Raw genomic sequence first — 21,103 nt, 5'->3', positions numbered from 1 at the left:
GAACTCTGCCTGATTACACCACAGATATTGCAGAACGATCGATATCACTTTGGACAGAGCGTTCCACAAAATATTATACATTTCCTAAGAAATGACTTTAGCAATCAAGTGATTAAAAATGGCAAAGCTTCTGATGGAGTTTCGTGGAAGACTTCTGGTCTGTACCTTTACTGATGGAAAGGGGACTCCTGCAGATCTTCATCCACTTTCTTTCCAGAGCAGTCACAGTCAAACCACATTACACTTATCAGACTACAATCAAATTTACTGTGTACCTAAAACAAATAAATAAATACTAACATACACGAACAGGTAAGTGTGTACAACATTAGAGAAGAATTGCAGATGGACACAGCATAGCACAGAAAAATATGTATTATAAGTCAAATAAGAATTATCTGATCTGGTGATAGAGATATCTTTTCTCAGGCAGAATTTATCCTCACTATAGATAAACAGATCTAGTTGTATTAGAGAACATAAACTATATATTGAAACATTGTAGATTAATCTATACTCATCTTCTAACAAGAATCTTATAAACCACACAAAGGCAGAAACACTGTTCAAGTTGGGCTGTCATAAAACCATAGAGAAAATTAAGACAATTACTCCCAAAATAAGCATGAGAGAAAAGAAAACAGTAGATCACCACATCGATATTGGCAGAAGAATTTCATCAGTATGCAAGTACACTCAGAAGAGAAGAAGAAGACAAGTGCATCCCAAAATCAACCAAAAACTACTGAAGAAGTTCATAGATTCTAATACTTTCTGGGACAACTGGAATTAAAACATCATGAATAAAAACATCACTTGAACAAGCACGCCCATACAAAGTATAGAACAACTGGAAAAAATCACTTTGATCAAATTTATAGCGAAATTAAAGTCAAATGGAACAACCCCCCTAGCTACCCCCATCACAGAAAAAATTAACTGATACAATAAAATCCAGGCCCTAAAAACCAATATAAATGCATGGACCAGATAAATCCTCAGCAGAGTACTCAGAACACAGACCACAAATTAAAAGATTGGCTCTACTGGAAACTGCACAACTTGGTTCCTGAGTGTGTTTGCCCATTTCCCGAAGCCCCTGGAGAATCGAGGGAACTCCCAAACGCCCGCGTTTGTGTCAGCAGTAATCTAGGAAGCTGTACTAGTATCGTCAACACTTCCTTACAGAGCACCCCAATACTCTCCGCAAAAATCAAATTCTGGATTTTCCAAATTACTTGAGAATCAGACCACATCTTCACCCTACACACCTAGTCCCACATCCAGCAAAAGACAAAACTAAAAATATTTGCATGCTTTGAAGAATTCAAAAAGCCTTTGATTCAATCACATGCAAGTCAAAGCTCTAGAATCAGGTTTTGAGGAGGTAGAGCAAAATATCAAGGAAATATCAATGCAATTCTTCCAGTCAGGAGTAGAGTTGTGAGACAGGAGATATACACTATCACTGACCCTCTTCGAAGTATTTGATGTATGAACTGGTGGGACTCCTGGAGCAATCAGCAGCACCCTGGCCTCCACGCTTCCAGCATTAAGTTCTTGCTGTTTCTGCAACGGACCTAATCTGGTTTCGCTATCCCCAACAGAAGAGGTCTACAGCAGAACCAAGGTGTCTGAACACCTTCATCGAAGATTCAGTCAGACTAACAATACTAACAAAACTTCAAAACACTAACATTCCAGAGAGAACCTTACCCAAGACTTCCAGGAAACAAATTTCACCGCCAGTACGACAGGAATTTAAAGGTACCACCGTCACACATACCTCGTGTGCAACCTTCTCTCTCTAATTCGCATTTTGAAAAAGCAGGCCATCAAAATTCTGGAAATGCCTAGCGATGAAAAGCGAGTCCAGAGCCGAAAGAAGCCCCCTTAAAAGAAGCCATGAAGAGGACCCTGAAAAAGTCCCGATTCAGATAGCACTGAGCTACGAAAACAAATTCGCAACGACTAACAGCATCCAGCATCAGTCCACTGAAACGTCAAATCCGTAATTCCCCCTTTAATTCAGCCCAAGCACACAAAACAAAATGATTTATCCTATTTGAAAGTAACAAAGAAAACTCAGGTATTATTTAGATATGTAAATTTAAAATCAGATTGTAGATTTAATCAAATTGATATATTTCTATTTTGTTTCATTTTATATGCACGCATGTGTGTAGACATTTTGCTCTAACAGCAAATCTGTACCATTCACACACTATAAAAGCACACACTCACGGGGCCCAAATTCTACCTACACATCAGACATCAGAATGAGAGCAGATAAAGGACTAATATTCCAGCCTGGCTGTAATGGAAACAGGCACATCCTATTGCTATATCAGGACAGTTATACCAATGTGATGGATAGTACAGTAAAGCAGAAAGTGAGTCGTCACAGGCAAAAATTAAATGCTGGTGGAGAATCTGAGGTAAGTAGCTCTTGGATATTCCCTCTGGGGCTTATTCATCTCTCTACTAGTTTTATGGGCACTGAACTACTCAATTATTGGAAGACTATAGCAGAGTAGAAAGACAAAATAAATTCTTACAGGCCTAGCAACGAAAGCTATTTATTTAAACAGATGTAGCCACTAGATGGCACTGTCAGATAGTCGTATTGTGAGCAGCTTGAACGGTTGCAGGCATGACAGCTATGTAATACCAGCCACAGAATCCTCATCACAAACTGATTAGATGTTGCATGAGTCAGCTACATGCTGAACCTAACGAGCGAACCCTTGAACACCTATTAGGTCTCTAAGTTTAATATAGAAAAATTAATGTGTTGGTGATGAAGAAACATGCAAACATCAGCAGCTCAGCTTTGTCTAATAAGCCCGTCTAAATCTAAAGCTTAGGTGTCAGAGAGCTGGCTGACATGCTCTTGTAAAAATGATGAATAAAAAAACACAGTTTTACGGCCACGACTTCCTGTGTTGCAGTGCAGAGATAATTGGCTCATTAGCAGCAGACTGCGTTGTGGTGACCTCTTCCTTCCTGAACTAACGGTTGTGGGGGCTTTGGCTCTTCATCCGCTCTGAATAATCAAACTGGATCTAAATGTCAGTAGTGTCGCTCTAATATGTATTCATAACTCCCGGGGTTTATTTTATTAAAAGATCTGGGTGGTGGTGTGAAACCAGAGCTAAAATACACATTTAAACCCGGATCGACACATCGGCAGATCATTTTATAGGAGTACATGTTGGCTTTTCTATCTTGTTTCTTGAAAGCCTTAATAATGCACTATAATAATGCATCAGAAGTCTTAATAAAACATGAAGTGTCGGTTTTAAGCGTTTAGAATTTTGCAGACTGTTCTGAGCAGAGAATATGACAGGTATGAGCTTTCCAACTGTTTCTTTTTTCTCCTTCAGCATCCATATTTTACGCAGGCATCAACTAGCTGATGTTATCATCTGCCTAATTTGGCTAGCTTCTAATTAGCGAAAATTACGCCCACCATAAAAGTTTGACTAGCTTTTGACACCAGCCACAAAAGATATAGGACGTGTTTCTCTTTTCTTTTAACCCTTGTGCTGTGCTGAAAATCTTTTTACTTAATTTGATGTTGCTTTAAAACTCGCTTGTAAATCTTTAATTATGGTGTATTTACATTTTTTTTGGCAGCTTGTTTTCTTTCGATTAACACGTAGTTTTGGATTTCTTTTGGAAGTGATAGGTCGTAACTCGTTGATCTGAGCTTACGCACCTTTTGAGTGAAATAAGCATTATTTGTGGATAATTTTGGCAGTGTTCACTTAAGAAGCAAAAGCGCATGTTTATTTTCTACGAAAAAACAAAGCATTATTTGTGGATAGCGCAATGTTCACTCAAAATAAAGGTGCATAAGCTCAGATCAGTGAGATGATCAATCAGTCCTGAAAAGAAATACAAACCTGGTTTAACTGAAAGAAACAAGTTGATAAAAATACCAATATTACTACCAACATCTGGTATGGAGATATAGGATAATAACAAGAACATTTATATTTTAAGTCAGTCATTTTTGCATGTATGAAACAAGGTAGGCAAGTTATGTGTCAGCATAGTAAGTATTATAGTGTTAGTATTCTGTGTGAGACATGATGATAGCTAAAAGCATTGCATTTATTTTTGCAATCAAACGATGTTTAATTATATAGCAGTTTTTTTGTACTCATAGCACTCCTATCAAAACAGATATGCAACACATTTTGTGTCGCAAACCCGCCAGTTGAGGAACCACAGGACAATTTAATGGACTAAACCCAGAATGCCGTTTTCAACATCTATGAAGTTTTTTTTTTTTTTTTTTTTTTTTTTGCATAAAACTGTATCAAATCTTTGTCTTTCTTCTAATGAACCCAATTTACTTCTACTTTTCTCTAAAGAGAGTTGGAGAATGGAAGAAGTGTGTCAGGTTAGTTTGTCCTCTCGACTCATGAATAATTTAAAGAGCATGAGATTTCATATTAGTGCAAATTTAGACATTTTCCATCTTGCATCGAAAAAGAAGGACATTGAAGATGACTGGCTGCTTGTCTATGGGGAAGCGCAGTCATATAGAAGGGTTAGAACAAACAAACAAAACATTCATTATTTTCACTTGTTAAAATCCCTCTTGTAATCAGATCAATAGTTCGTTCACGTCTGAAAATTACACTGCTTGACTGGCATTTCTTGATCCTCTTTTTCGGTTCTTCTGCGTATTTAGATGTGATGTGAGACAGAGTTAATTCAAAGAAAAGCAATGGGATGCAGGGGAAAACTTATACTGGAGTACGCTGCAATCACCTGAGAGTGCTCTGCAAAATGGACTTCAAATGGTCTTGGTCAAGTGATATTATAAACCCAATAAGTCTGAAAAACACAGCATGTGTAATATCAAACAAGTGTTTAGAAAGTAACAGAATATAAAAAGGAAATTTACCCATGAGTCATTTCCACTCATTAAGGCTACTACATTACGGCTAGACTGTTGGTTACATAACAGTTAAGAAGATAATATATATATATATATATATATATACACACATATATATGCATATATAATATAACAACATCACAACAGACCTTTATCACTAAATATACTGTAAGTATGACAAGTAGTTAAATAGCATTTATTTTCCATAAGTGTAGAGGTGCAAGGCTTCTCATCTAGTTATAATGGCTGTATAAAAACCCTGTTATGCTTCCTGATGTTGCATATTGGTATTTGTTATTATTTCATGAATTATCCCAGAAAACAAACAAACAAACAACAACAAAACACTTAAGATGGAAGTAGCTGATTTTAGCTGGATGACCAGCTAAAACCAGCCAACCAGTTAAGACTGGCTTTAGCTGTTTTTTTGTTTTTTTAGCAGGATAGCAATTATAATAACATAATCAGGTTTCATGGTGAAACAATTTTGCAGTTAGTTATTTACTTTAAGTCGAGCATTAACAGGAAATTGCTGACTTGAGCAACTAAAAATGAAAAATACACATGGATAAGCCTATTAACTTTACAGCAAATTTTGAGCATCTGAAGCTAACAGTGGCATCTCAAAAATGATCACTGTTTTGAAATAATTTGATTCAGATTTTTCTATTCAATTTTTATAAAGTTTTTTTTTTTTTTTTTAAGAAATGGTTTAATGAATGTTTGATTAATTTCCTCATAAAAGCAAGTCGCTTGCGTTGTTTCTGAATTACTCAATGTTGAATAAACCAATGATGACTCACTCCAAAGTCAGTCTTGATTAGTTTCTGACGAACCGGTTGTTGAAACGATTCGGTTGAGTATATGATTCACATAATGACATAATCATAAAAAGGTCACTCATCGCCACTTACTCATAAAATGACACAACTTGCAGAAGTCTCAGAAATTCCCTGCCACTAGTAAAAAAGACTATTGTGTCCAAATCAAGAGCCACTAAAGATCTAATTTTTAGCATATTGGAAGCATTGAACCCTCCTCAAGGACTCTATGAATCAGAACATGGCTTTTTACACATCACGAGGAAGACATTAATTCTTTTCATGAGTCCTGGTTGCTATGTGACCATCCAGGCAGTGATTAGAAACAAATTAAAGATGTGATTTCACAAGTTCCACCTGCTTTACCGGGGAATTAATCACTGGCCTCAATCAATGATGCTATCTGGGACTGGCGGTAAAGAGACTCTGGCATGATTAATGGCGATGACCTTCTCCACGACCCAAACTCCTCTTCTCAAATCTCTTCCATTTAGATGTGACCTCAGGACAGGAAGTTTTGCAAAGAGCCTCAGCATGCTAATGCTACCAACAACCCACAGGAGACTGAGCAACGACGGCGCCACGGCTCACTAACTGCGCTGCTCGGTGCTGTCGGAGCTCAGCATGTTCCTTTTAAGACGACAAGGCACTCTGGAATGATGTTTCAAACATGAGAACGCGTTACCCGTCTTCGTGTTTCCAGAGATTCTATGAACGTTCCGTGATCCCAACAGTTCCACTTAGCAACAGGTTTAATTCGCCCCATTTATGAGCTGATTTGCTCGGCTTTGGAAATGGTGCGACCTGCATGGTAAAGGCTATGTAAATGCCATTTGCTAAGTTCAGATTTCTCCTGCCTCTAGCTCTTCATTTCCTCCTGTTTCACCTCCACTTCCTCTTCTGCCGCTGTTCAGTAAGAGGCAGTAAAAGGCCCCTTTAGGGCTGAGGATAGAGATAATGAAAAGTCCCTGGTCTTGTGGAATGTTTCATTTGTTTTAAAGAGATTGAAATTGGATGGCAGATGGGTAATAAGTTTTCTTTCTATTCCCCACAGACACATGCACACATCCACACAATCATTCTTTCTTTCCTTTTTGCAAACACGCACTCACACACACATTTTTAATTATCCTCGGCAGTGCTGGCGGCCCCACACTGTGTGACCGGTCAACGTACATTCGGGCAACAGTAAGCGCAGTCATTACCATCCATTACATTAAGAGATGAGTCCTTTTACCACACCGTTGCCAGGCTTCCTCTCTCTCTCTTCCTCTTTCTCATCTTCTCATTGTTATAAACTCTTAATGAGACGCTATTGTGCCACAGAGGCTGCTGCGCTGGTCATTTATGTATCTCAATTATTTATGCATGGGTTTATTTGCTCATTAATTTGGATTCATTGGGAAATTAAACACATGAGACGTTTTGGGTCCTCTATTATTCCACTACAGCACTTACCCTTCATTGTCATGTTTCACTGACACAGAATATGCAACGCTCCACAAAACAAAGGGAGCATTATGAGCCAAAACTGATAAATACAGAGGACTGAACTTCATCCAAGATCATTTATCGAAATGATCCGTTTTGCTCAGCCGAGCTCATGCAGAAGAGTCTAATACAATAAACTTGCATCAGACAAACAAAAGAGGTCAGAATTTAAAGCTAAAGTGTGTCGTTTCAACAGCTAGGGTCACCACATAGAGAAACAATGCCTTTGTTTCCTCATTTGCAAGTTGCTTTGCAAAGCATTTGGTAATTGCATGAATGTGAATGTAAATAAGGGTTTCAAACAGGTTTCTCCAAATAGAAAGTCCCGTCTTTACTAGTGCATTAGTTCAGCCAATGTCAGGCTCATCCAGATGCTCAAACTAATGATGGTAGAGCCAAACCAATATGTTTTTTATTACATTGCTAATACCTGATTTCAGTTAAAACCATAAGCCTTCATAAACAACACCAGAGAGCAGAGTAATGTTTTGTGAGTCATGGTGTTTAAACAAGAATCTGGTCATGGACTCGCAAAAGTAAATGATTGTAATATCTCTTCACAAAAAACCTGTATGCAAATAGACTGGAAACGCAATATGGACTACTTCTATGGTGTTTTTGGACTGGATTTAAGCTTGAATTAGCCTATTGCACTTGAATAGGAAAATTATATATAAAATTAATTCATATGAGTTAAAAAAAGTATTCAAACATATAAAAGTACATTGATTAATTAACAAATTAATTAACTATTGTTCATTCTTAGTTCATGTATAGTGGTGTTACCATTATTAATATAGCCTAAATTCTGTTTTACATTCGTTTTATACAGTATAATGACATTTTTTGTTTCAGTTTCGGGCCCTGAATTTTCATTTCATACAAAACACACACACAATGACTTTCTGCAGATAGACCATATGACACACACATATGCGTATCCGTCAAACGCCTGCATATATATTCCCATTACATAAACAGAATGCATATGTGCATTTTGTTTTCGGGTGGGCATTCAGATGTCTGTGTTTCTGATTGAGTGAATGTGGTCGCTGTGTGTCACTATATATTAAAGTCAGTAAAAAAAATGTGTTACTCACGCCTGTCATCCCCCAGTCGGATACGGGCCGTTATGACAGTGATGCTGCATGCCTGACATTGAGGCCCAGGAGGCCAGCACCTGTGAGAGAGAGAGACAGGGACGGAGATGCAAGAGACCCTTCCTGTCTTCCATCCCAGTCGTCAGGTCCTTGACTTCATGTCTCACATTTGACCTGGCAGAGGGTACATGTGACCTTACCAGCAGGGTTGTAGCTAAAATTTAAGTTGTTCACTGTATGATTGATTTTGCTGCAGACGTGATGTTCCAATTGCATCTTTGCATTTTGTTAATCATTTTAAAGCACTGAAGTAATAATTGCATGATTTGCTGGAGAAAGCTTGTTGCCGAAACATCTGATTGTTGATTGCTCTTTTGCATAAAAAAACTAAAAATATTTGTTAAGAAGATACATGGTGTAGATTTTATCTGATGTTACCTATCGATCTATTCGCATTAAAGTTATGGTTTTATTTAAATGTATTTATTTTTATTTATTTGTAAATGCACAAAAGTGGTAAAATGCTTTGGGACTAGTGGTTTAAGGTTTTTTTTTTTTTTTACGTCCAAGTAACGTTATGTTATTTAAATATGATTGTCTGGTGAGAAATTAGTTGTAGAAAACAGAAACCAGAAAACAAAGTGGTCTTTATCTTTTGTATCTTAAGAAAATGTATCTTGATTTAAGGATGTAACTTACAGTCCAAAATACTGAGTGAGATACAGTAAAAAATGTTTTGCTGTGCATGCAACATTTTATCCACGACTATGAATTTAAGACTTGCTGTTCCTATTAAAGACCTTATAATGGACCCTAATTTATGGATGGGTAAGTTAAGACTATTGAAGAACGTTTCCAGACCTCCAGAAACATTTTTTCATGCAAGTAAACGATCGTTGATCAAATATAGCCTACCTGGACAAGGTTAATGTCGAGCCATGTTTTGATTGTGCTCAAAATCAAATAGCTTTAACTGCCTAATGGGTCTGTGATTTTTCTAAATAGCACTACTATTGATTACTGCTACTTTTTCTCAGCACTTTGTGCTACTTCCTGTCTGTCTGATTCACTCAGCTCTTTTATGTATTTATCACTCCATTGCTATAACTACTGGCACTTTACGTTTCATTAAAGTAGCCTATAAAAATGCACATACAATGATGGTAAACTGTATAAGTGAGGGTCTCTTTTATATATTAAAGGGTTAGTTTCACTAAAAGGAAAAGTAGCCTGTTTTTATTCACCTTCGAAGCATCCTAGGTGTATGAGACTTTTTCTTTCAGACAAATCCAATCTAAATTATATAAAAATCGTTTCAGGTCCCTCCAAGCCTTAAAATGGGAGTAAGCCGGTGTTTGTTTTTCAACAGTTCAGAAGGTGTGAAATAAAGTATGCGCATCCATAATAAAACATCCTCACACAGCTCTCACAAGGCCCTCTCCCTGTACTGAATCCATGCATTTTTTAAAATTGATAAACAGGTAACACTTTATGTTGATGGTCCCTTGTTTTCTGTTGACAGTAAGTGACTTTGCACCTACATGTCAACTAACTTTCATTAGAGTATAAGTAGACTGTTTGATTATTATCTGCTAACTCTTTATTGTGATGATCTACTCACTATAGGTCAACTTATTCTAAACCTAACAGTCTACTACTCTGCTAACACTCCAATGAAAGTTATTAAAGAAATTACTTATTGCCAACAGAATGTTCATAAAGGACATTTAAAATAAAGTGAAACGGATAAATTTCCATATTTCAAACATATAAACCGTTTTCTCTCACTTCTGAGAGACAGATGTTCAGACAGATGTTATAGGATGTCTGTGCATGGCGTATCTGGGAAATGTAGTCGGAAAAGGAAACAACGATATCTTACTTTAGCGCAGGAAGACAGTCTCCTCTTGGCTTGTATCGAAATCCTCCAACATTTGTCTTTGCAAATGCATGCTTTGTGCTTCTAATTCATGACTGGCATTTTGTTTTGTTCCCTCTCCGTGCTAGTCGTTAATTATGCAACGTCGATGTACTATGCTATCCGCCGGAACTGCTTCCGAGTGCCGCAGTCAGCGTTATGGTTGAAATATGGATATTTGTCTTTCATAAACGCATGGATTTGCTACAGAAGGCCATGTGAGGCCATGCGAGGCCTTCTGTAGCATATCCATGCATTTTAATACAGATGCACGCACATTATTTAACATCTTCCGACATGTATACAGCATGTATTTCTTGGAAAGGCTTGGAGGGGTCTGGACAGTTTTTAATGTAACTTTGATTGAATTTGTCCGAAAGAAGAAACTGCGATGCTTCGAAGGTGAGTATTTTAGTGTGAACTTACTCTTTAATTTGCTTATTTGTGCTAATCTTTGCCGTTAACAGCATATGATAAAAATGTAGACGACACAATGAAGTATGTTTCAAAAAAATGTAAAAAATAAAATAGCTCGGTTTAGACTTTCACGCTGCCTCCTTTTTACAAACATATGTTGTTTTCTCCACATGCTTTTGTAAAAAGAAGCATCTGGCAGAAACATAAACTAAAATACATTTAAAAGAGAATGATTACTTGCGAATCAAGTGAAATATAGGAACTTTTAAAACTGTGATGTGGGAGGGAAGGTAATGTTTTCCTTAATGAGAGAAACGCTGATTACAATGTGTAAAAAAAAAAAAAAAAAAAAGAGAACAAAAGACTTTGCTTGCATCCTTCGGTTCACAGTTTTCTGTTTGTCACATGTCTTGGGTGCAAATTAGCACTCACACTCCTGTTTAATGTCACACCTATACAAAGTGCCTGCATGCTGTGCACACACAAATGGAGGAAGAGAGAATTACAATAATGTCGTTCTTGCACATTACTCTTGAGTTACTGGCTTCTGCTGCAGTATGTTGAATGTGACATATTACATTGTCAAGGCAGAAAAGGCAGACTCTTAAAGCATTTTCTAATACTCCGAGAATTATGCAGAATCTGTCCTGAGAAGTCAGAACCCAATCTAAAGGAAACATCAAAGTGCTGGAAAATGGCTTGTTTGGTGAAAAAGTGCATCACTCGCATGAATGAAATAATGCACGAATGCAATAATTGTATGCAATAATGCTGTGACTTTTTAACATTTAACATTTAATCGGAATAAATGCCACTGAAAGTTGCAAACAGTCACTTGCAAAAACACTTTGAAAATGCCACAGTAATTAAACAGTGTTTTTCATTTGTTTACACAGCTCTTTTAAATAAATATGCATTTAACCATTACTTATTAATATCTCATTTTAACAAAAACATTTGCATAGTGACACATTTTTTCATATCACTAGCACTTCTTCATTATAGCTCCGTAAATTTTATGCCTTTATTCACATTTTTTTATTCATAAAAACACACTTTGTTTCTAGAACATAAATGAATTTCCTAAACATTATATTTTTTAATGCAAATTATCAGGCGTGCAAGACTCCTGCTAACACCTTCTTAAAAGATTTATTTTAAGAAAAAGTTTTAAACCTTGATTTGAACTTTTCTTTAAAGTTGCTCTTTTCGACCATCATGTTGAAAGAATACAACCTCACGGTGGTTGTAATCTTACATTAACAATGTGTGTTATCCTGGTTTGAAACATCCTTAGGGACTAGTTTTCTTCAGTTCTCTCTGTGTTGGTTAGTTCTGAACAACCTCAGGCGTGGACTTGAAACAGCAAATTAATTCTTGGAATCAGGCACGCCTGCAGGATGATGACAAATTTTTTTTCCATTCTTTCTTGCACTTTGTCTACATGTCGACGGCATTTTCCTGGGTACAAAGTGTACAGAACAGACTGAATCATTAGACTAATGCTTCTATGTGTGCCAGCATGACTCAAAACTTGTTACGAATGATCCAGTCCACCATTATTCTGTATTAATTATGCAAGTTCCAAAATTTCAGTTTCGCATTAGTAATTCACATTATTCTGGGCTTATATAGGGCACGCCAAAATGATACAAATAAATAGCCTATATTTTTTACTTTATTAATTATATAGAAAAGTTCCTACACTTTGAGTTTGACCTCACTTGCCTCATGTTAACAAAATATGTTCTATTAAACTTTAACTAACATTTTCAAAATGAAATGATGAAAACCTCACTTGTTAATTTTTAGTTGTGAAGTTTTTTTGGCTATCTGAAATGAAAGGAACATTCCATTATTCAATACCTCAGTCATGCATCAGAGAAACAAGTGTGCAGCCATCTTTGCCTTCATCGTGTAAAGTTAAAATGAGCATTGCGTGAAGGCGAATGTCGTAACAAATGTCACTTGACCAATTTACAAACTTACCTTTACGCTGTGGAAATAACCTACAAACGGAAAACGAGGAGAACAACAAGCACAGCGAGGAAAAAAGGTGTTAGTTTTCCGGAGTTGTAAAGTACTTGAGGAAATGCAGTTAATTACTGTACTTAAGTATATTTCCTGATACTTTGTAATTGTCCAAGTTAGTCACTACTTCACAAACTTTTTGAATAACTATCTGTACTCTTTACTCCACTACATTAGAAATAAGTTTACATTACATTTTGCACGGCACCTAGCTTTTCTACAAAATATGTGATACCATATATATATATATATATATATATATATATATATATATATATATATATATATATATATATATATATGTGTGTGTGTGTGTGTGTGTGTGTGTGTGTGTGTGTGTGCGTGTGTGTGATAGAAGCACTGAAAGTACTTGTAATATGCAGGGCACTGAAAGTATCTGCTTGTGCATTTTGCGTTTATCCAAATTTATCAACAAGGTTATGATTTACGTGAATGTGAGTTCCTCAGCCAGAAGTTATGAATCAACTGGTGTTTTTTATATATGAGAGCTTGCAATGAGACTCTAACCTGCACATCCAGTGCAAGAAGACTTTGACTTTTTAATTTTGCCTAACATTATTTTATTTATCCATTTTAAAAATGGACTTGGACTCTACTTGTAAAATGTAGTGGAGTAAATATCACTGTAAGGTATCTGCACTTTAACTCAAGCGTGATTTCAGGTACCTTTTACACCTCTGGTTTTTGTCTGGAGTGGGTTTGGCCATTTGTGGATTTTATGAGTCTTGCTTCCGGTCTCATCCGCGCCTCAACTAGATTCAAGATTCAAGATTTTATTTGTCACATACAACTTGTAGTGAAATGTTATTCTGGTACATTCCAGGACTGTGCAAAGAGAAAGAAGAAAATGTATTAAATGTAGAATGCAAAATAAATAGAGCAAAAAATATACATAAAAATAACAATATATAATGACAATAAAATAAAATGTAAAAATGTACACTGTAAACAGGTATACTATATACAGGCTATATAAACTATTTTTAACTGTACAATTGAAATATTGAAAATTTGTGTGTCTTTACCATATTATCCTAATATATCATTACATTTATGAACACACACTGGTTTGTAGTACCCTAACCCTGCCAATCTACTAATACTCTACTATCACTCCAATGAGAGTTAGTTAGTAGCTGCAACATTACTTATAGTCACAGGAAATGTGTTAAAGGGACCATCAAAATAAAGCTAATGCTCTATCATGTTGGAAATATTCCATACACCAAATCCAACCCTAAACCTACCAATAGTGTTAAAATGCAAAAATGATATAAAACATGTTTGTTTGATGTAACATGTCATTTCAACTTCCTTTACACAGTTTTGGTGAACCGTGGCTACATGGGATTCAAACCTGAGCTCTTTGCCCCTCAAGTACATCTCTGTACTCCGTGAGCTACCGAACAAACCTACCTTTTACAAAAACCCATAGATGCGTGATGCTAACATTCAAAAGCATAATTTTTCAAATCTCCCAGCATATTAATAGCTACATTTGTTTTGTCATAACATGATATTCTTCAAGCAATTGTGCGAAAATGACTCTTTAATGATCTAAACTGTACATTTGTGTGTCGGAGTTTTACTACCTCTAGTTTAGAATCTGGAGTGCTATGCACTTGTTGGTACGTACATATTTTGTGTCTCTCTAAAAAATGCACCAGGGCACGTTTATGCCAAGAGACCAGATTTATTTTTTGTGCATTATTGCACAGTCACAGTAACGTGGAGCCTCACATGACTCCACCACCTCCATCAGACTCAGCATTCCTCAGTCGTTTAGTACATCTCATGAGAAGTGCACCTTCGTTGCCCAGGCCTGTACTTATGTCTCTATCAGCGCACTAACATGCTCAACGCATCCGTCCAGATTTTCTGCTGATCTGCTGCGTTACTGCCCATGAATGACAAACAGTATTTTTATTATGTGGAATTGACGGCATTCTAGTCACAGCCTCTTTATTACTTTTTCTTTCTTTTTCACTGCTATTAAAGTGCTGCATCATTAAGCTGGATAATGCCATTTTTAAAAGGCTGACAGTCCCTGGTTTTTATGAGCGGCAGCGAGACTGTGCAGGAATAGTGATGAAACCATATGGGGAGAACCGGTGTAAATGACTTCTTAGTGGCGCAGCGGTTCGTGAAGGACACGCGTTGACGGGCGGCTGGCAGGAAACTAATGATCTACACACTTCGCACCACCCTAAACACAGGGACGGAGGAAAACAGAGTAATTAGAAAACACAACACCAGGGAAAAACTCAGTGATTGTCTCACTTTCTATCATGTCTGGCCTTAGCCACCTTACTTTCAATGGCGTAACTTGAATGTGTGAAGCTTTTTGCTACCCACTTCCAACTGTAAAACAGCTTGTTGTGCTATCTAATTATGGTATTTTTCATTTTATTTTAATGTATTGAGGTAATTATAAAAAACAGGTTAAATAGTTTTACAGTTTACAGCATTTTAATACTCTTCTATACGTTCCAGTTCACTTACTAATAGCCTACTATGCTCAAAAGCACTTTTTTTTAATTATCCTTTGAAACTAATGTAAAGGATTACTAGTTTACAGTTACTTCTGATGAGCCTAATTAGACTCTAGAACAATTCCATATAAAACAATGATGGATTTAAGATCACAAAATAACATCTTTTGTTAAATTACGTTTTTGATGCAACTTTATCCCTTTAAATACTTCAGTTTAGTAATCATTTATGCAATTTTATATTATTTAGTTGAAAGAATGAAAAGAGCAGTGTGTATTCTTGTATTGTGCAACTGTTCAAGGTTGATATCGGATTTAGAATGGAATTAATAACAAGCAGTGAAATATTTTAGAGAGAAAAGATTAAAGATGAAAGTTGCTACTCTTTTAGATTCACTTAGGCTACCCAACACTTTCTGTCAATCATCTTGTCACAGTTAACATCCTCCACATTTAGTAGCAAGCAGTATCTTGTCTTTCATGCCAAGATCACTTGTGTGTTTGCATAATGATGCATTTCAAAGTTATCATCTTAATAAATGATCACAATTTTGCAGATGAAATGCAACAGGGATAATATAAAGCTTTTTTGTTACATATCGGTTATAAATAATTCAAATTTCACATATCTGCCATGTTTGTAGTTTTTTAGCACTCTTTGTTCATGTTTGTACACTGTAAAAAGCAATTATTGTTTTAATGTGAAAACAGCTATCTAACAATTTTTGTGTTAAGTCAACTAAAATATTTTAGTTCACTCAACAAAAAATTTGGCAGCGGGGTAATGTTATTTCTTTTACAGTGTAGTAGTAATCTAATCTTTGTCCAATGCTCAGTGGGTTGTGGGCAATAATGGCTGTTAGAGTGCTCATTTAATATTTTCACTGGAAATATTAAATTATCCAGGTACCTTTGGAATATCCATTAGGACACCAATTCTAATTTCAAATACACATTTTGGATGCAACACTAGTTATTTACCATTAGCTGGTAATACATTTTCACATTCACAGAAAAGAGCTTACTTCCACATCGCAAAATCAGGCAGCTGTAACACTGCACGGCGAAATTTTAGGAAGCGCGCCAGACTCTTGGGAATCTGTCAGGGAATCACGTGTGTGGCATTTGTGTGCCTGTTGCCAGGGGCTACTGTGCAGATGACCACGACAAAATAGAAAATGTTCATATGACTTTATGGATGTTCTTATTCCTCTGGGAATTTCACTGTGTTTGTGTTTCTAGTATGTTCCCTGGTGTAGTCAGTCAGCTATAAAAGCAATGGCACTGCCTGTCAGAAGCATCTTTGTGAATTTCTCTGGTTGTCTCTCTGTTTATATCAGAAACAAAGAATGAATCCCAGTAGAAGCTTATGATGTACAGTTGAACTAAATTTTAGCTGTCATGGCCTAATTTGGAGACCCATTTGGTTGATAGATAAACAGCCTTGTTGGCAGGAAAATATCATTACATAACCTACAAAGAAAAGCAGCGCTCTCTTTATATACCAGCATCTTTGACCCTGACCAATAGACAGGTTTGATAACGACGGTCTGTAATTAGTGTTCTTTCCTTTGTTTGTGTCTCATTCCTCCGAATAATTAGGCTGCCGTGTTTATTTTCCTCGCTAATTAGTGTATGCTAATGAGTTAGAGGTCGCAATGTGTGATCTCGCCAACCATGTGAATCACCTGGCACTGGCGCTACACAGAAAATGGAACTTCAGAGGAAACCTTCTCTTTGACTTCAGACCACAGATACTGAGTCCTTGTGCCAAAATTCACATTATTTATCGCTCTCTTGTCCTGTGGAATAGGTTCATAAAATATATTTCCAAGCAAACGCTTCAATCCAAACTGCCTGATTATGGCTGGGATATAAGCCTGCCAGCTACCGCGCTGATGTCCAATAACTTGCTTGTTTTAATGTACCATCTAACTCACTGTTCGACGTAAAGTAGCATATCATTTAATGCAGTCCATTTTCTTTACTGTTTATAAGGTAACAAGAGAAAAGAGTTGAGTACAGATCAACGTGTGTGTAGTTTATAAGAATAAGAAATAAGACATACTTTGCATAAATAGCCACCTTTATGAATTTTATTTTTTAATTTCACCTTCTCTTATTGTAAAAAATATGACTATAAACATGAACGCGTATGTATGTAGTATTTATACATCATAGTATTTGTTGTATTGCTTTTAATAAAAAATGTATTGCAAAAACACTGCTAAGCATCAAATAAATAAAAAAAACAATATTAAAATAATGAATCCTCATTAAAAATAATGACAAAGGCAATGCTAGACACATTACATTAATGAGAACTAGGGGTTAAATGTGCTTAATAGTCTGAGAAATACTGCAACAAACAATTTTACAAGATTACGTTTTCTTTATGCAAGTTTTTTTCTTTTTCCTCCATTAGATTCTTGTGTGAAATGTGACTTGGCATAATGTTGTACAAGTAGGTGAATCGCTTACTTTTTAATTAAGTTTCTACTCGCAACTGATTCAAGATCTCAATGAGACACAGTGATCTCAAAGGATGCAGAAGAAATGGTACTGAAAATTCATCACTGTTGGATACTGATAAAAATTAGCAATTACATTATTTGATCTCACACTTAATGATTTTTTGTGTTATTTTTATACCCTGGATTATTTTCCCATCCAAATATTTCTGAAGAGGCGCTGCCTCTGTTGCCTCTCCAGAGAAAACGCCCCTGCAATACATTTAACAAACAACATAAAAGACCAAGGACATAGATCATATTGGCAAGAGTCATCATTGTGCAAATACAAGAAATTTGGCTCAATATCAGTGACATGATCCAAACGTGGAACATGCTGAATATCTAAATCAATTACAGTCTTGTTTTAAAATTTCTGTTCTGGCGCACGGTTCAGCATGTTCCTAGTCCTTCAGGTAATTAATTCCCAAATGGGCAGATGTTTGCAAAACAACATAAAGCTACAGATCGTTTCATAATCTGCTTCATTTACTCATTCTCATATAATTCCGAACCCGTATGACTTTTGCATGCAGTGACCAGGAACCGTCAAGCTCTAAAATGGACAAAAGAACCCCATAAAAGGAGTACAGCAATATTTCATATTCCAACAGTATTCCCTACCCGTGTATTATATAAGTCTTCTGAAGTCATAAAATAGCTTTGTGCGAGGAAGAGACCTTCAGGGCATTTGTGTTGACAGCCTAAGTGTGCAATAATTAACACTTGTTTAATGTGAGCCAGGCAACGCCAGTCCATCATTAAACTGTCAATTAGAGTCCCAGAGTATTTACCAATAAATAAGAAGTGCTCAGCTACAGCCTGGCAGAACTGCACCCTTTACCACTACACAGACCAGAACTTTTATTCCAGTGATCAGAGCTTTCTCATAAGTAACTGGTTATATAATTCATTTCAGGTGCGATTTTTAGTAGGCATAAATGGATTTTTGAAAGGTGCTTAGTCAAGGTTGCCAAGTCATTTTTCCTGCAAAATTGGTCTGCTTTTATATTGTTGCTATGGGTTGGTTTATGCTTTTCCACACATTTTAGATTTGAAAGGTTTTTTGACTAATCAACAGACAATCTTCTGCAAGTCAAAACAAGCAAGATAGATTATGCATTGTATGGCACAACCTATTTCTAACACTCTCTTCTAATTGGCAGGTTTGGCTGTTTCTGTTTTTTAGTGATGAAAAATATTAATGCTACCACACCGTGACGTTCTAGAGAACTGTGTGCTTTTAGTATGTGTGTCTGATGGGGACTACGCTTTGTGCAGTCCAGTCAAGTTCTTCCTCGCTAGACTCAATAAATCATTTCTACATGGACCTTGCTTTGTACACAGTGCAATTGTCATGCTTGAACAAAAATGGACCCTCCTGGAAACTGTTGCAACTCGGAAGCACAGAATTCACTAAAATGGCATTGGGGTGGAACGCTATGATTTATTTTTTAAACAAAATTAACGTGAAAACCAAAACCTGTTAAAAGGTGTTTTAGCAAAGCATCTATCTTCTCTTCACTACAAATCGACATGTAGAATTAAATATTTTATATTTTAATTTAATACAAATAACTGAATTGAATTCAATGAAACATTTTTATTTGTGAACGTCCGGTCCTGATCAAGACAGAAAGCATGCTTCATTTTAGTAAGAGAGTCAGATGCTGATTGAACGGCTCTAAATGATTCAGTTCAGTAAAACGATTCATAAATCAGTAATTCTTTAGTTTGAACAATTCATTAAAAATGGCTCATAAGAGTGACTTTAGATATTTTTATACCTTTTGTGCATTTTAATGTAAATGTACATGTAACAAACGCACAAAAAATAAAATAAAAAAGCTTTTCACTATTTTAAATGAATATACAATATCACCTGTTACACATTTGCATTTTAAAAACAATTTGAAAGGTCCCTCAAAAATTATGTATTTATCTCTTACGTTATCCTTTCCATTAACATATTTGTTACCATTTACCAAGCCACCGTCCTATATTTAATGCATATATACTTTTCCATTTTAACTTAAAAAAAAATCCTAACTTCTTCACACTCACATTTTGCACTACGCAATATTTTTTATCCCATTCAATTGAATGCAAACTCACATTTACATTAGCTCTGGTTAAAAATGTTTTAGATACTCAAAAATGCAAAAATCAGTGCAATAAATAAAGGTGACGGTACATATAGTGTATTTTTTTTGAAACACACAAGCCTACAGTTGCAATATAGTGATTTAGAGGTAGAATAATGTGTCAGCGGAAATATGGTAACTATATGGGTAATAGGCTTACATATGACGTAAAAGCAGCATGACACTCTATGCATTTATATTATCCAAAGCAACCCCCTAAAGCCTGCCCTGCCTCAGCTAAAATGTACTGCATTATGTTAGGCTGTAAATAATACATTGTGTCTTTCAATGATGGTTGTGAGCTTAATGCTCTTTTTAAGTTTGCAAATGTTTAATGCTGCCGCTTACATTATACATTATAACCCTACAAAATGAAAGGATCTGAGAATCTGAAGGAGTGAAATAGGAACTTTGTGGCATATTTTGGGTTTTGCCATTGGGCTGGTTTTGACTGTCTGTCTGTCACACAGACCTGCAACCCTGGGGTTGGTATTGTTTAAGTGTGTTGTGATGCAGTGTATGTAATGATTCGCCCCTCTCATCTGGGCTCTCTGAGCCCGCCTGTCTGTTTCAGAGCGTAAATTATTCCTCTGCTCTTCCGCCTGCTGGCTGCTGCCTCTGCGTTACTGAGCCGAACTAAATGCATTTCAATGAGAGAACGGCTCCAACTTTTCCACTCCTCGGGGAATGGTAAAGCGAAGGGTGCAGGCATATAAAGTTTTAAAGGAATAGTTCACCCCAAATGAAAATTCTGTCATAATTTACTCACCTCGTGTCACTTCAAACCCGTATGGCTTTTTTTTTCTTTGGGAAACAAAAGGAGAAACTTTAATAATGCACTTGGTCGCTCTTTTACATAAAATTAAAATGAATGGAGCTTGCAAGCCTAAAAATGGCTCTGAAAGCACTATAAAAATATTATAAATGATCTGAAATAGGTTTGTGTGAGAAATAGACCAAATGCATCATAAAAATGTTAACTGGCTACAATTTCAAATCCGTCACTAGATGCTCTCCTGAGCTGAGATGTCAAAGCCTGCAGACAGGAACAGATATTTCATTTTCAAAGGGATTTTGTATATATATTCAGTTGGTTGCTTGCAAAAGCCTTTATTTTTTTATCTGAAACAATTAAATAGATAATACTCCATTAACTTGATAATAACTTTATTAACAAAAATTGTTACTTCAGTAATGTTTTGTCACATTTTCACATTGTTAGTATTCCTGAAAACTAATAATG

Source organism: Puntigrus tetrazona, chromosome 8 (genome assembly GCF_018831695.1).
Source record: "Puntigrus tetrazona isolate hp1 chromosome 8, ASM1883169v1, whole genome shotgun sequence".
Classification (NCBI taxonomy): domain Eukaryota; kingdom Metazoa; phylum Chordata; class Actinopteri; order Cypriniformes; family Cyprinidae; genus Puntigrus; species Puntigrus tetrazona.
Note: the sequence above shows the minus strand (reverse complement) of the source record.